This window comes from Scyliorhinus torazame, chromosome 11, assembly GCF_047496885.1.
Source record: "Scyliorhinus torazame isolate Kashiwa2021f chromosome 11, sScyTor2.1, whole genome shotgun sequence".
NCBI classification, from domain to species: Eukaryota; Metazoa; Chordata; class Chondrichthyes; order Carcharhiniformes; family Scyliorhinidae; genus Scyliorhinus; species Scyliorhinus torazame.
The window spans coordinates 119,733,720-119,751,307 of NC_092717.1; the positions used below are offsets into that span (position 1 = coordinate 119,733,720).

Here is a 17,588-nt window from a genome sequence, read left to right on the forward strand (position 1 = left end):
GCGGGCCGGGTCTGTGGGTTGCGTCCGGCATGAAGCATGGCGCGGGGGGCGGCGGCGGCGGCCGGGGGGGGGCGGCGGGGGGGGGGGGCGGCGGCGGCGGCCGGGGGGGGGGGGGGGCGGCGGCGGCGGCCGGGGGGGGGGGGGGGGGGCGGCGGCCGGGGGGGGGGGGGGGGCGGCGGCGGCGGCCGGGGGGGGGGGGGGGGCGGCGGCCGGGGGGGGGGGGGGGGGCGGGGGCGGCGGCAGCCGGGGGGGGGGGGGGGGGGGGCGGCGGCGGGGGGGGGGGGGGGGGGCGGCGGCGGCCGGGGGGGGGGGGGGGGCGGGGCACTGCTGCGGTGAGGGCCCTGAGGGTCGTTCCCTTGCAGGAGGACTCCCCGAGCCTCACCCATTCCATATTTGGTTCTAGTATCCATCCCCTCACCCTCGGGTCTGGCTGCCTAGCGGTAGTATTGCACGTTCGGTAGGGCCAGGCCACCCATGTTTTTCCTGCTTTGCAGTGTCGCCCTAGGGAGCCTCTGTTCTTGACCCCCCCATACAAACATCATGATCATTTTGTCTATCCTTTAGAAAAAGACCGTGGGGGTTAAAAATCGGTATGGATTTAAACAGGAAGAGGAACCTGGGCAGTACGTTCATCTTGATCGTTTGCACCCTCCCCACCAGGGAAAGCGGGAGTGCATCCCATCTCTGCAGGTCCTTTTGACTTCCTCCGCAAGACTGGACAAATTTCACTTGTGGATCTGTGTCCAGTCATGGGCTATCTGGATCCACAGGTAGCGGAATTTGCTTTGGTCTAGTTTGAATGTTCGTCCCTCCAGCTCTGTCCCTCCCCCTTTTGGGGTTCACCAGGAATGCCTCGCTCTTGCCCAGGTTGCGTTTGTAGCCCAAGAAGGCTCCGAACTCTTCCAGGAGCCTGATGATTGCTTTCAGGCCGTTCTGTAGGTCCGAGATGTAGAGGAGCAGGTCATCCGCATAGAGTGAGACTCTGATCTCTGCCTCTTTGGATGCCCTTCTAATCTTTTGCATCCCACAGAGTGATTGCCAGGGGTTCGATTGCAAAGGCGAACAGGAGCGGGGACAGTGGGCATCCCTGCCTTATACCTCAACGAGGTACTTCCATTCGACTCTGTCGAACGCCTTTTCTACATACAGGGAGATGATCCCCTCTGGTGTTCTCTCCCTGGATGGGGTCATTATTACATTCAGCAGCCGCCTGATGTTTGCAGTTAGCTGTCTACCCTTGACAAAGCACATCTGGTCCTCTGCGACCACCTCTAGTACGTAGCTCTCCAGTCTTTTGGCCAGGACTTTCGCGAGTATCTTAGCATCTACATTGTGTAGCGAAATGGGTCTGTATGATCCTCATTCGACGTGTCTGTCTTTTTTGGGTATTACGATATCGTGGCCTGTGTTCGTGTTGGAGGAAGGGTGCCCCTTGCTAGCGAGTCTGTGAACATGTCCCTTAGCTGTGAGACCAGGGCTGGTGTGAATTTGGGTCCTGGCCCCTTCCCTGCCTGCACGGAGCTGATGACCTCCTTGATCTCTCCGAGTCCTATTGGTGCTTCCAGCTCCCCCCACCTATCGTTTCCGATGACTGGCATATCCAGTCCATCGAGGAACTGTTTCATCCCCTCGTCCCCATCGGGGGTTTCAGAGATATACAGTCCCCGGTAGAATGTCTCAAATGTTCGGTTGACCTTTTTTGGTTCGGCTACCAGTCTGCCTCTGCTATTCTTCACATGCGCTATCTCTAAGCAGGCCTGGCTGCCTGCTTTCTCAGCTGTGAGCCAGTAGGTGGCTAGCCTTTTCTCCGTGTTCATAGAAGGTCCCCCGTGTCTGGCGGAGTTGGCGCACTGCCTTCCTGGTGGATAGCAGGTTAACGTCCATTTGTAGCTTTTTCCTCTCCGCCAGAAGTTCTACGGTAGGGACCTCAGAGTACTTTCTGTCGACCTACAGAATGGAGTCAGTCAATCAATTGTTGCCTGGCCGCCTTCTCTTCCCTGCCTGTTCATGCCTTTTAGGCTATAATCTCTTCCCTAATCACAGCCTTCAGTGCCTCCCAGACTTCCCTGTTCTGGTCGTGAGTAACGCACTCACCTATGGCCTGTGATGTTTTCTGGCAGAAGACCTCATCAGCCAAGAGGTCTGTGTCAAAACTCCACACAGGGCATTGGGCACAGCCTGTCTAGCCTCGCAGGGGGTCTTCCAAAATGGCGACAGTCATCGTTATCACCATGAGGCCGGGCCCCTGCACTCCGGGGTTCTCTTTTTGTCTAGGGGGCGTCCAACATGGCTGCCAACTGTGTGTACGCCAAGTGGGTGCCCCCCTGCACTCCGGGGTCTTCCTATGTTTAGGGACCTTCCAAAGTGGCTGCTTGCGGCACCATCTTGTTTCCTCAGCCTCCTTCCTGCCTATTGAGGCCAATCCGAGAACCTATCCTCTCTTCCCATCTTGTTCCTTTTTGTGTTCCTTGCCCCCCTGTTTTCCCCCCTCCATCGCTGCTTCCACCCCACCCCCATCCCCTAAGCAAGGCGTCCCCTTCCCTGCCGGGAGGTGCGCCATGGCCCCCTTGCTGTCTGTCCCTCGGGCTGAGCTAGCCCCTAACATATGCCTGCTGATTGTCCGCTTTCTCTGCCTGTACCTCACCCTCACCTGTATTTCCTGTCCTCTCCCTTTCCTGTGACACGGTTTTTTTGATCTGAGCAAAGCAGCACAGTCCCGCGCAAACATATAAAATGTCCAATACGTCTCTATCTCTTTAGCAATCCTACTTTGATCCACCTTCATCGCTACCTCTGCCCCATTGTCTTGATATATTCGGATTTTGTGCACTTCCTAGGTTCTAACCTTGGTCTGTCTCGGCCACCTCAGGATCCTCTCACGATCCTGGTATCGATGTAGCTTCGCGATGATGCCCTCGGTTGTTCCCCTGCCTTGGTGATGGGCAAGGATTGAGTGTGAGTGGGACATTAAGTCATAGAATCGCTGACGGCATAGGAAGAGGCAATTTGGCCCATCTAGTCCAAGTCCATCCCTGTAGCCCTGTAGGTTTATTTCCTTCAAGTGCCTTCTAATTTCCTTTTGAAATCTTTGATTTTCGCCTCTGCAACCTTCAAGGGCAGCAAGTTGCAGGTCATCACAACTTGCTGTGTTTTTAATTTAAAAAAAAAAAAAAAAATTCTCCTTGCATTTCTCCCTGAATCTTATGCCTAAAATCGTTTATTTGTGTACATTGCATAAGACATCCTTGTATTTCTAAGCAAAAGAAAGCAGGTTCGTAAACCTTTTTACATGACAATTCTGTCCTTTAAAATGCATATATAAATTTCCCCAGATCATATTGCAAATAATCCTTAATTTATTTATTTTCACGACCCGTGGTAGATGCGAAATGTGGGGGAAATTAATACGGTTTTATGTCGACAAATATTTCTGAAATGGTAAGTTGTATACCCAGCTCCTGGCCTTTGATAAGTGTTTCTGAATCCTGAATCATGTTGAATGTAATCATCCAGTGCTCCTTGTTCCATAAAGATGTTACAACTTATTTTTCAGTATGCTCTCTGGGGTATTTGTCAAAACCAGATCAAGGTAAAAATTGCCTCAACAATTGTCATGCTAGCTATGGGGAGGTGGTAATGTAGCTGGACAAGTAATCCAGAAACCTGGGGACCCAGGTACAAATCCCGCCACGGCTGATGGTGGAATTTAAACTAAAAAGAAATTTTAAAAATCTGGAATTAAAAGTCAAATGATGATCATGAAACCATTGTCAATTGTCATTAAAACCCATCTGGTTCACTAGTCCTTTTGGGAAGGAAATCTGCCGTCCTTACCTGGTCTTGCCTACATGTAATTCCAGACCCACAGCAATGTGGTTGACTCTTAAATATCCTGTCAACCCTGCAAAGCCCTCCAACATCTGTGAGCTTGTGCCAAAGTTGGAGCCGGCTCACCGACTAGTGAAGCAACAGCCTGACATAGTCATACTCATGGAATCATACCGTACAGTCCCAGGCACCACTATTACCATCCCTGGGTATGTCTGGTCTCAGTGGCAAGACAGACCCAACAGAGATGGCAGCACAGTGCTATACAGTCGGAAAGGAGTTGCCCTGGGGATCCTCCACATCGATTCTGGATCCCATGAAGTCGCACGGCTTCAGACAAGGAACCTTGCTGATTGCCCCATACCGACCACCATCAGCTGATGAATCCGTACTCCTCCACGTCGAACACCACTTGGAGGAAGCACTGAGGGTGGCAAGGATGCAGAATATATGTTGGGTGGGAGACTTCAATGTCCATCACCAAGAGTGGCTCCTCTACATTTATACCCATTCAAATAATAAGCAGCCTTTTTATTTTTGTTACCGAAGCAGATAACCTCCCATTTATCCACATTATCCTGCATCTGCCATGCATATGCCAACTCACTCAGCCAGTTCAAATCTGCATCTCTGCATCCGTGTGGAGTTTGCGCATTGCTTGGGTTTCTCCTCCACAACCCAAAGATGTGCAGGGATAGGTGGATTGGCCATGCTAAATTGCCCTTTAATTGGAAAAAATTAATGGGGTACTCTTTATTTAAAAAAAGAAACATCTCTGCATCCTCTTCACAGCTCGCCCTCCCATCCAACTTTGTATCATCTGCAAATTTGGAGATGATATATTTAGTTCCCTCAGCCGAAAGCTAAATCATTAATATACAATGTGAACAATTGGGATTCTGGCACTGCCTGCCAATTGGAAAAAGACTCCTCAAACTTTTTGCTTCCGGTCTGCTCACAACTTTATCCGTCTCAAGACACTACCCACAATTCCATGCGCATTAACTTTACATAGTAATCTGCTATGTGAGACCTCGTCGAAAGCCTTCTGAAAGTCTAAATAAACCACATCCACCAGTTCTCCCTGGTCAATTTTACTAGTTACATCTTCAAAAAATTCTAGTAGATTTGTCGAGCATGATTTCCCTTTTGTAAATCCAGGCTGACTTTGTCTGATTATACCACTGCTTTCCAAATGCTTTGCTATGAAATCCTTGATAATGGACCCTAGCAACTTCCCTAATACCGACGTTAGGCTCACTGGCCTATAGTTCCTGGTTTTCTCTCTACCTCCCTTTTTGAATAGCATTTTAAAAAAAAATAAAAGTATTTTATTTGAATTTTTTTGCATTTTAACATTTTCCAAAACAGAACAAAAATATGACACCCCAAATACAATAAACCCTGCACCACCACCACCCCCCCAACAGTTGATGGTAACTAGCACTCCGAAATGCAAAATAATCAAACCCTATCTCTTGTGGAACCCATCATTTGACCCTCCCTCCGGGCAAATCTCACCTTCTCCATATGTAAGAACTTCATTAGATCCCCAGGCACGTCAAGGCAAAGGGTGGAGAAGCTGACCTCCACCCCAACAGAACCCACCTGCCCCTGCTCCCGTCTGCAGCTTCAGCAGGTTCTGCACCCCAGGGAACCTGGCTCCAAATGCACATGCAGGATCAAAGACATCGTGCTGAAACACAACTCCAAAAGTGTCTCCAACTTCGGGCAGGACCAGAACCTGTACACATGATTAGCCGGGCCTCTCCCACACCATTCACAGGTATCCTCTACTTCCTCAAACGGCCGGCTCATCCTTGACTTCGTCAAATGTGCCCTGTGCACCACTTCAGCTGTATCAACTCCCCCTCACACACAACGTTCAGGCATTCACCCTCCGCAGCACCTCATCCAACAGCCCCCCCTCCAGCGTCATCCCCAACTCCTCCCATTTGCCTTTACCCCCTCCATAGACACCTTATCTATCCTCTCCTAAATCGCCAAGAGGACCCGACCCACCAACCCCATTACCGACAGCATCGCTTTCAACAATGAGGAGGCAGGCGCTATTGGAAAGGTCGGAAAACTATTCTAGCAAAGTCCCGCACCCACATGTACCGAAAACCCTCCTCACGCGGAAACCCAAACTTCCCCCTCAACTCCTCCAAGCTTGCAAACTGGCCGTCCAAAAACACAATTTTCGTCTCCTTCACTCCTCTCTCCATCCTCCCCAGCTCGACCCCGCTCCCAACCTAAAGTGCTGCCGACCTTGCCTCCAAATCTTTAGCGTAGTAACCACCACAGGACTTCCCGAATACTTTCCTGGGGCAAACGGAAAGGGTGCCGTCGCCAGCAGCCGCAACCCCCGATGCCCGACAAGAACCCGTCCCCATCCTGACCCATAAAGCCTCTGCCTCCCTTCTCCAACCCTGCACCTTCTCCGTGTTCGTCGGCCAGTAATATTACAAGTTTGGACGGCCCAACCCCCTCAACTACTGGCCCCTCTGAAGTGCCGCCTTTCTTATCCGAGCCACCTTCCCTGCCCACACAAATGACACAAATCTGTCCATTCCCTTAAAAACAATTTCAGCAAAAAGATCGGCAGGCACGGAAATAAGAATTAAAATCGCGACAAAATGTTCATCTTAACTGCCTGCACCTGACCTGCCAGCGACAGGGGAAGACTGCCCCACCTCAATAAATTGCTTTCACCCTCCCAACCAGACTCGTAAAGTTCAGCTTGCAAAGTCGTGCCCAATCCAGGACCACCTGCACCCCAAATACCTGAAATGGATTGTTGACAACCAAAATGGCAACTCTTCTTTCCCCCCCACCACCACCATAAAATACTCCGTTTTTCCAAAATTCAACTTGTATCCCACAATCGCCTCAAATCTCTTGGGCAGATCCATTATGTCCCCCACTGAAGAGCTTGGGTCTGAAGTATATATCAGCAGATCATCTGTGTACAGCGATGTCCTGTAACCGTTCCGAGAAATCCTTAACCCAAGCACCAGGGAGGCAACGTACATTCTGAATTCTCATTTGCGGCCATAGAAACAGCTGTCTATTCTCCTTACAATTGAATTCCATATAACTATTGCATTATCACACTTTTTCCTCCTCCCCTGTAGCAGACCAACCATGGTGCAACGGATTTAGCTGTTTCTGCTTTCCCGAGAGGTAATGCCCCTCAACTGTACCCAACACGGTATATCTGTTTTGCACGGGAATAACCACAGGAGATTTCTGCACTACCTGCTCTGCCTGGTGGTCACCCATTCCCTTCCTGGCTATGGAGTCTGAGCCTGCAGTGTCACCACCTCTCTATATGTGCTATCCACGACACACTCTGCCTTGTGGATGCTCCACAGTGCACCCAGCCGTCGCTCCAGCTCCGAAACCCAAGCTTCCAGGAGCTCCAGCTGGAGAGACTTCCTGCACACATGCTGGTCCTGCGAACGGGAAACGCTCCTGGTCTCCCACATGTAGCAAGATGATCAGACCACTGCTTGGAGCTCTACAGCTATGTCTCACGCTTTAAATTAAATGTATCCTTTAAATATCAAATGATATAAATTAGTATTAACTAATATTAACTTGGGCCCTTCTTCTCTGCTCCTTGTATCATCGAATACATAATGTACCCACCCAATCAGCTCTTGATTTCCTGTTTCTGCTTTCAGATTCACTTCTCCTTTTATCCTCCCAGCTCCATTCCCTAAACGTTGACTTAAGTTTCAGCTATTCCTACAGAGTTCCGAATATCAGTTACTCACTCACCAACCAAACCGTTTACTGCTTTCCTGTGACGTCACTGTAGATTTTTTTTCCGCAAACCGAACATGCTGCCTGCAGGATACTCTTCCCAGACTGCTTCACTGCAATGCTGACTGCAGGATGCTCTTCCCAGACTGCTTCTCTGCAATGCTGATTGCAGGATACTCTTCCCAGACTGCTTCACTGCGATGCTGACTTCAGGATACTCTTCCTTGACTGCTTCTCTGCAATGCTGATTGCAGGATACTCTTCCCAGACTGCTTCTCTGCAATGCTGCCTGCAGGATACTCTTCCCAGACTGCTTTAATGTGACACTGACTGCAGGATGCTCGCCCCAGACTGATTCACTGCTACGCTGACTGCAGGCTACTTTTCCTAACAGCTTCAATGCAACACTGACTGCAGGATGCACTTCCTAGACTGCTTCATTGTGACACGGATTGTAAGATACACTTCCCAGACTGCTTCACTGCAATGCTGACTGCAGGATATTCTTCCCAGACTGCTTCACTGCAAGGCTGACTGCAGGATACTCTTTCCAGACTGATTCACTGCAACGCTGACTGCAGGATACTCTTGCCAGACTGCTTCACTGCAATGCTGACTGCAGGATACTCTTCCCAGACTGCTTCTCTGCAATGCTGATTGCAGGATACTCTTCCCAGACTGCTTCTCTGCAATGCTGCCTGCAGGATACTCTTCCCAGACTGCTTTAATGTGACACTGACTGCAGGATGCTCGCCCCAGACTGACTCACTGCTACGCTGACTGCAGGCTACTTTTCCTAACAGCTTCAATGCAACACTGACTGCAGGATGCACTTCCTAGACTGCTTCATTGTGACACTGATTGTAAGATACACTTCCCAGACTGCTTCACTGCAATGCTGACTGCAGGATATTCTTCCCAGACTGCTTCACTGCAAGGCTGACTGCAGGATACTCTTTCCAGACTGCTTCACTGCAACGCTGACTGCAGGATACTCTTGCCAGACTGCTTCACTGCAATGCTGACTGCAGGATACTCTTCCCAGTCTGCTTCACTGCAATGCTGACTTCAGGATACTCTTTCCAGACTGCCTAACTGCAACATTGACTGCAGGATACTTTTCCCAGACTGCTTCATTGTGACACTGACTGCAAGATACTCTTCCCAGACTGCTTCACTGCAACGCTGACTGCAGGATACTCTTCCCAGACTGCTTCACTGCAATGCAGACTGCAGGATACTCTTCCCAGACTGCTTCACTGCAATGCTGACTGCAGGATACTCTTCCCAGACTGCTTCACTGCAATGCAGACTGCAGGATACTCTTCCCAGACTGCTTCACTGCAATGCTGACTGCAGGATACTCTTTCCAGACTGCTTCACTGCAATGCTGACTGCAGGATACTCTTTCCAGACTGCTTCACTGCAATGCTGACTGCAGGATACTCTTCCCAGTCTGCTTCACTGCAACACTGCCTGCAGGATACTTTACTCCCAAACCGCTTCACTGCAATGCTGACTTCAGGATACTCTTCCCAGACTGCTTCACTGCAATGCAGACTGCAGGATACTCTTTCCAGACTGCTTCACTGCATTGCTGACTGCAGGATACTCTTCCCGGTCTGCTTCACGTCAACGCTGCCTGCAGGATACTCTTCCCAGACTGCTTCACTGCAACGCTGACTGCAGGATACTCTTCCTAGACTGCTTCACTGCAACGCTGACTGCAGGATACTCTTCCTAGACTGCTTCAGTGCAACACTGCCTGCAGGATACTCTTCCCAGACTGCTTCACTGCAACGCTGACTGCAGGATAGTCTTCCCAGACTGCTTCACTGTAATGCTGACTGCAGGATACTCTTCCCAGACTGCTTCACTGCAACGCTGACTCGGGATACTCTTGCCAGACTGCTTCACTGCAACGCTGACTGCAGGATAGTCTTCCCAGACTGCTTCACTGCAATGCTGACTTCAGGATACTCTTTTCAGACTGCTTCACTGCAATGCTGACTTCAGGATACACTTTCCAGACTGCCTAACTGCAACGCTGACTGCAGGATACTCTTCACAGACTGCTTCACTGCAACGCTGACTCAGGATACTCTTGCCAGACTGCTTCACTGCAATGCTGACTTCAGGATACTCTTCCCAGACTGCTTCACTGCAATGCTGACTGCAGGATACTCTTCCCAGACTGCTTCACTGCAATGCTGACTTCAGGATACTCTTTTCAGACTGCTGCACTGCAATGCTGACTTTAGGATACTCTTCCCAGACAGCATCACTGCGATGCTGACTGCAGGATACTCTTTCCAGACTGCTTCACTGCAACGCTGACTGGAGGATACTCCTCCCAGACTACTTCACTGCGATGCTGACTGCAGGATACTCTTTCCAGACTGTTTCACTGCAAGGCTGACTGCAGGATACTCTTGCCAGACTGCTTCACTGCAACGCTGACTGCAGGATACTCTTCCCAGAGTGCTTCACTGCAACGCTGACTTCAGGATACTCTTACCAGACTGGTTCACTGTAACGCTGACTGCAGGATACTCTGCCCAGACTGCTTCACTGCGATGCTGACTGCAGGATACTCTGCCCAGACTGCTTCACTGCACTGTTGGCTGCAGGATACTCTTCCCAGACTACTTCACTGATACGTTGCCTGCAGGATACTCTCCCCACACTGCTTCACTGCAATGCTGACTGCAGGATACTCTTCCCAGACTGCTTCACTGCAATGCTGACTTCAGGATACTCTTTCCAGACTGCCTAACTGCAACGTTGACTGCAGGATACTTTTCCCAGACTGCTTCATTGTGACACTGACTGCAAGATACTCTTCCCGGACTACTTCACTGCAATGCTGATTGCAGGATACCCTTCCCAGTCTGCTTCACTGCAACACTGCCTGCAGGATACTTTACTCCCAAACCGCTTCACTGCAATGCTGACTTCAGGATACATTTCCTAGACTGCTTCACTGCAATGCTGACTGCAGGATACTCTTCCCAGACTGCTTCACTGCAATGCAGACTGCAGGATACTCTTCCCAGACTGCTTCACTGCAATGCTGACTGCAGGATACTCTTTCCAGACTGCTTCACTGCAATGCTGACTGCAGGATACTCTCTGCAGACTGCTTCACTGCAATGCTGACTGCAGGATACTCTTTCCAGACTGCTTCACTGCAATGCTGACTGCAGGATACTCTTTCCAGACTGCTTCACTGCAATGCTGACTGCAGGATACTCTTCCCGGACTGCTTCACTGCAACGCTGCCTGCAGGATACTCTTCCCAGACTGCTTCACTGCAACGCTGACTGCAGGATACTCTTCCCAGACTGCTTCACTGCAACGCTGACTGCAGGATACTCTTCCCAGACTGCTTCACTGCAACGCTGACTGCAGGATACTCTTCCCAGACTGCTTCACTGCAATGCTGACTGCAGGATACTCTTCCCAGACTGCTTCACTGTAACGCTCACTCAGGATACTCTTGCCAGACTGCTTCACTGCAATGCTGACTGCAGGATACTCTTCCCAGACTGCTTCACTGCAATGCTGACTGCAGGATACTCTTCCCAGACTGCTTCATTGTGACAATGACTGCAAGATACCCTTCGCAGTCTGCTACACTGCAACACTGCCTGCAGGATACTCTTCCCAGACTGCTTCACTGCAACGCTGACTTCCGGATACTCTTCCTAGACTGCTTCACTGCAATGCTGACTGCAGGACACTCTTCCCAGACTGCTTCACTGCAATGCTGACTGCAGGATACTCTTTCCAGACTGCTTCACTGCAATGCTGACTGCAGGATACTCTTCCCAGACTGCTTCACTGCAATGCTGACTTCAGGATACTCTTCCCAGACTGCTTCACTGCAATGCTGACTGCAGGATACTCTTCCCAGACTGCTTCACTGCAATGCTGACTTCAGGATACTCTTTTCAGACTGCTTCACTGCAATGCTGACTTCACGATACACTTTCCAGACTGCCTAACTGCAACACTGCCTGCAGGATACTTTACTCCCAAACCGCTTCACTGCAATGCTGACTTCAGGATACATTTCCTAGACTGCTTCACTGCAATGCTGACTGCAGGATACTCTTCCCAGACTGCTTCACTGCAATGCAGACTGCAGGATACTCTTCCCAGACTGCTTCACTGCAATGCTGACTGCAGGATACTCTTTCCAGACTGCTTCACTGCAATGCTGACTGCAGGATACTCTCTGCAGACTGCTTCACTGCAATGCTGACTGCAGGATACTCTTTCCAGACTGCTTCACTGCAATGCTGACTGCAGGATACTCTTTCCAGACTGCTTCACTGCAATGCTGACTGCAGGATACTCTTCCCGGACTGCTTCACTGCAACGCTGCCTGCAGGATACTCTTCCCAGACTGCTTCACTGCAACGCTGACTGCAGGATACTCTTCCCAGACTGCTTCACTGCAACGCTGACTGCAGGATACTCTTCCCAGACTGCTTCACTGCAACGCTGACTGCAGGATACTCTTCCCAGACTGCTTCACTGCATTGCTGACTGCAGGATACTCTTCCCAGACTGCTTCACTGTAACGCTCACTCAGGATACTCTTGCCAGACTGCTTCACTGCAATGCTGACTGCAGGATACTCTTCCCAGACTGCTTCACTGCAATGCTGACTGCAGGATACTCTTCCCAGACTGCTTCATTGTGACAATGACTGCAAGATACCCTTCGCAGTCTGCTACACTGCAACACTGCCTGCAGGATACTCTTCCCAGACTGCTTCACTGCAACGCTGACTTCCGGATACTCTTCCTAGACTGCTTCACTGCAATGCTGACTGCAGGACACTCTTCCCAGACTGCTTCACTGCAATGCTGACTGCAGGATACTCTTTCCAGACTGCTTCACTGCAATGCTGACTGCAGGATACTCTTCCCAGACTGCTTCACTGCAATGCTGACTTCAGGATACTCTTCCCAGACTGCTTCACTGCAATGCTGACTGCAGGATACTCTTCCCAGACTGCTTCACTGCAATGCTGACTTCAGGATACTCTTTTCAGACTGCTTCACTGCAATGCTGACTTCACGATACACTTTCCAGACTGCCTAACTGCAACGCTGACTGCAGGATACTCTTCCCAGACTGCTTCACTGCAATGCTGACTGCAGGATACTCTTCCCAGACTGCTTCACAGCAATGCTGACTGCAGGATACTCTTGCCAGACTGCGTCACTGCAATGCCGACTGCAGGATACTCTTTCCAGACTGCGTCACTGCAATGCCGACTGCAGGATACTCTTGCCAGACTGCGTCACTGCAATGCCGACTGCAGGATACTCTTTCCAGACTGCTTCACTGCAATGCTGACTGCAGGATACTCTTGCCAGACTGCGTCACTGCAATGCCGACTGCAGGATACTCTTTCCAGACTGCTTCACTGCAATGCTGACTGCAGGATACTCTTCCCAGACTGCTTCACTGCAATGCTGACTTCAGGATACTCTTTCCAGACTGCCTAACTGCAACACTGCCTGCAGGCTACTCTTCCTAGACTGCTTCACTGCAACGCTGACTGCAGGATACTCTTCCTAGCCTTCTTCAGTGCAACACTGCCTGCAGGATACTCTTCCCAGACTACTTCGCTGCAACGCTGACTGAAGGATACTCTTCCCAGACTGCTTCACTGCAATGCTGACTGCAGGATACTCCTCCCAGACTGCTTCACTGCGATGCTGACTGCAGGACACTCTTCCCAGAGTGCTTCACTGCAACGCTGACTTCAGGATACTCTTACCAGACTGGTTCACTGTAACGCTGACTGCAGGATAGTCTGCCCAGACTGCTTCACTGCGGCGCTGACTGCAGGATACTCTTCCTAGACTGTTTCACTGCAATTCTTACTGCATGACACTCTTCCCAGTAAGAAAAGTAGGCTTGTTTATCGAAACAGCATCCGTAAACCAGATGGGTTTTTGAAACTGTCCGATATGATACTTCCTTTCTATTCCAGATTTATTTATCAACTCAGTTGTCAGGATGGCAAAAATTTGATGCTGTATGATGCCAAAGTTGTAGGTTCAATCCCTATGGTAGTTCACGGAGGCCTGTCTCCTTGTCAAGCCCCCATGTTTGTGGAGTGGTATCCCTAAAGCTATATATATTTCTTCAGTTTTGTCGCTCTAATGGTGATTTGTGGTTAATAGCTAATTACCATACGTTATTTATTAACTGAATTTTCCCACTGCTGTATTTCGGTCATTAGTCCAGTACTTTGGATCTTAGTCCAGTAATATAGCCACTGTATCATTGTTCAGATATTGCTCTCTTTTGATGTACTCCACTTATTGATCACTACTTAGACATTCTTCCTTTGTCCAGCCAACAACTTGGTGCTGCAAACTATGGTCATAAAAATTAAAGTTGTTCGCCAATTTCTGCCATGCTTACTGCATTGAAGTTTGATCTTTCCTCTGCCAACAAAACATTCAATCTTTATCTGCTGAAAATCCATGACTTTCTGAAGGGACAGTTATTAGCCACAATGTCTGGCACCAAGAAGTAATCAACAGAAAGTGCAGCATGCCTTTAAAAGTGTTTAGTCATAAAAATTGCCTGGGTGTCTTTTTTTAAGAGTAAGTTAGATCAAATGCCAATATTGAAACAAGCCAAATTGTCTATGTGTCAGTCAATTCTTTAAATTCAAGCAGAGTCGTTTCTTTCTCCTTCATCAAATACTGCTGAAAATTGCCACTGGCTCAACTGCACTTCAAAGAAATTCATTGTATTTGAACGGTTTTGGTGCTAGCATACCTGCATATGAGCCCGAAGCCCAGGAATGTTTCCTATGCCAGGACTTAATGACCAAGGAAGGTCTGTTCATAACGCAGCCAAACAGGTTTCACTATCAACCTACAAATCCTTCCAACATACAGCAATGGCAAGCATTGAGTGAGGGAGATGCCTGGTCAGCTACATGATGGAGAGAAAGTTAAAATCTCTACCATCACTATCCATAGCTCCAGACTACAATGTGCATGTAAAACTGCATGTTGCCTCTGTAACTTGGTCTCTGACCACTATCGTTCTGTGTTCCTGGAGTAAAGAGCAGTGTAACCAGGGTATTAAACAACAAATCAGGAGTGCACATGAGTCAGTCACTTGGTTCTTCTGATAATTATCAGAAATTGAAATATCCTTTTTTTTTCAACTATAACCAAACTTTAGGGCTTCATCTTACTTAAATTCTTATTTGTGGGATGAAAAATAATTGTATTTTTAAAACAAGAACTTCCATTGTGGAAAATTTCATAGATGGAAAATTTGTACCATGCCATAAATGGACAGATCCATTTATAATAATTTTTATTAGTGTCATAAGTAGGCTTGCATTTACATTGCAATGAAGTTACTGTGAAAATCCCCGAGTCGCCACACTCCGGCGCCTGTTCGGATACACAGAGGGAGAATTCAGAATGTCCAATTCACCTAACAGCACGTCTTTCGGGACTTGTGGGAGGAAACCGGAGCTGGAGGAAACCCACACAGACATGGGGAGAACGTGCAGACTCCGTACAGACAGTGACCCAAGCCGGGAATCGAACCCGGGTCCCTTTAAAAGTGGTGACTAAATAAAAATGCAACTGAAAGGTCTAATGTTAGGTTGCTATGGTAATTAGTTTAAAGGCTTTTTAGTTAACTGAGAGGTTTGTTAGGATCATTTGTAGTTAAATCCAGTGATTAATACAGCGGCAAGTATATTGGGCGGGATTCTCTGATCCTGAGGCTAAGTGTTGACACCGTCATAAACGCTGTTGCATTTCACGATGGCATCAACATGCCCTATACTCCTGCCGGTTAAGACCACACGTGGACGGCGCCGGCGTGACTCGGATTTTTTGTACGGCCGCTCGGCCCATTCCGGGCAGATAATCGCCGGGGGGGGGCCGCGTAGAATCGGGGTGGCGCCGCGCAATTAGTGCCCAGCCCAGCGATTCTCCGGCCCGGCCTGGGCTGCGAGAATCCCGCCCATTATATTCTGTAGGGCACAAATAAATGTGTAGTGATCTTCATTGCGGCCTGTCCGAAGTATGGAAAACGAGTGGTGGAGTTCATTGCATGAGAACTGCTAGTATGGGCCTGTTCTGTCTTTACCATATTCTTCCGTTTAATTCATGAAAAAAAATACACCTCTGCTTTAAATAATGCAGATCTGTACCTGACAAAGTTACTTTTTAGAGCAATGATCTGCAAAATGAAAGGTTCAGCCAGTGCACTGATCTGATTGGTGCTCCAGATGGAATCATATATATACTGTAATGCAAGAGAAATTGGTGACAGAGGATTTAAAACAGCAGAGCATCTTGCAGAATTCACGACAAAATGAAGAATTATCTAAAGGTGCAGATCAATTATAATTATCAGTCAATTCCACTCTTACCTGCCAGGACTTTTAATTAAAAATTTGTATTGTTTTACAGATCTCTAAATCATCACAAAGACGTCAAAAACATTTGGACCATGCCACTCTACATTCCACTATTAGTTTTTTTTATAATTTGCTTTTGTTCTTGAAGCAGTCTGACAATTAATGTGTGACCTCTGGGATTGAAGATAATTTGATGGAACACCCTGAAAGAGATGTGGAATATTTTCCATCAATACATAGTTTTTTTTAAAGTTATATGTATGTGTATTTTTAAAAAATTAACAACTTTTGGATCCAGTGTGCTTTTGTGAATTCTGTAGGATACAGTGCAAAGGTTCTTGATGTAACAACCTAATTGTGTAACACAAATGACTGCAGTGGTAGGTAGATATTTGGTGAGAAGCGTGTTACCAATCAGGCTACTATGTTCTCATATAAAGTCTGCTCTCATAAGTGAAGTTACACAAAGATAATATATATTCAAATGAAAAACTTTGTAATGTGTAAATGTGATTTGTTTTTAATAAATCAGTATTGGCGTGGACTTCAGTGAGTGTTTGCAGTAAATTTAAAGATTATATTTGAACAAATTGTAACCATTTAGCAAAAGAATGATACAGATCTAGATGTTTATCTTACAATATTTTTTGGGGGGAGAAATGATTGAAAAGATTTTTTGTAGTTGAGTGCTGCATGTAGCGATTGTGTGAAAGACAAAGTGAACCTTACAGAACCTCAAGTGTGCAGAACTTTTGATCAGATCAACACTATAATGTTTGTATGTATAAAGTGGTTTCAAATGTCAGGGAAATTTTAACTAACACTATTTTCAGTAAGAAGCGAGTCTTTTCGAAGTCGAACTAAATTTCCCATTATGAATGTGAAAATTGTTGGTCAGATTTAGCAATAAAACCCATCGACTGTGATAATTTGTCATTACATATATGCCTTGTAAATAGTCTTATGGCTGAAAAACTTAATGTATGGTACTCACTTTTATTTAAAACAATATATTACATTTTAAAAAGCCATAAATTTTGAAAGGAAGGGATAATTGGAAAGGAAGTGAGTTAGCTGCAAATTGGAAAAAATTGCTAATCTGCAATGTTAGGAAAGATTTTAAATAACCTATCGTATTTTGGTTCTGGCCAAGGATCTCTATTTATACAGCTGACTTGACAGTCAAAAGTTTACATGTGCACTAACTGACTTTAAGCTAGCAGTTCTAATTTGTCAAACCCATGCTGGCATAAAGGAATACCTTGCATTTGCAATTGATCATTTTATTCTGTTGTATAAACTACAGGGGGCAAACCTGTTTAGTGTAACAATGACTTATGTGTCTTTGGATATGTCATTTGTCAGCAATAAACTTTCCTAGGATTACCAATGTGAGTCTTTGTATTTTTTATGTAAGTACAGTGAATATCATTATGCTCTTTGACTTAAATCTAGCCATTAAGCAGAAGATGTAAATGCTTTTGGCATTCTACTGGTTGACATTTTTTTATAAATGCAAGTTCAGCCTCATTGCTACCTGCGTGTACAAGAGAACCTT

At 47.6% G+C, this 17,588-nt stretch overlaps 1 protein-coding gene and 1 long non-coding RNA gene across 19 annotated transcripts in view; both read left to right on the top strand.

Moving 5' to 3' along the window:
• unm_hu7910 (un-named hu7910) overlaps positions 1 to 17,588 on the top strand; it is a 275,063-nt gene that overhangs the window by 171,498 nt on the left and 85,977 nt on the right. The window lies entirely within an intron of this gene.
• Positions 1,326 to 17,420, top strand: LOC140385492 (uncharacterized). The gene is made up of 2 exons (XR_011933390.1): positions 1,326 to 3,438; positions 16,083 to 17,420. It is a non-coding gene; the product is annotated as an uncharacterized lncRNA (long non-coding RNA).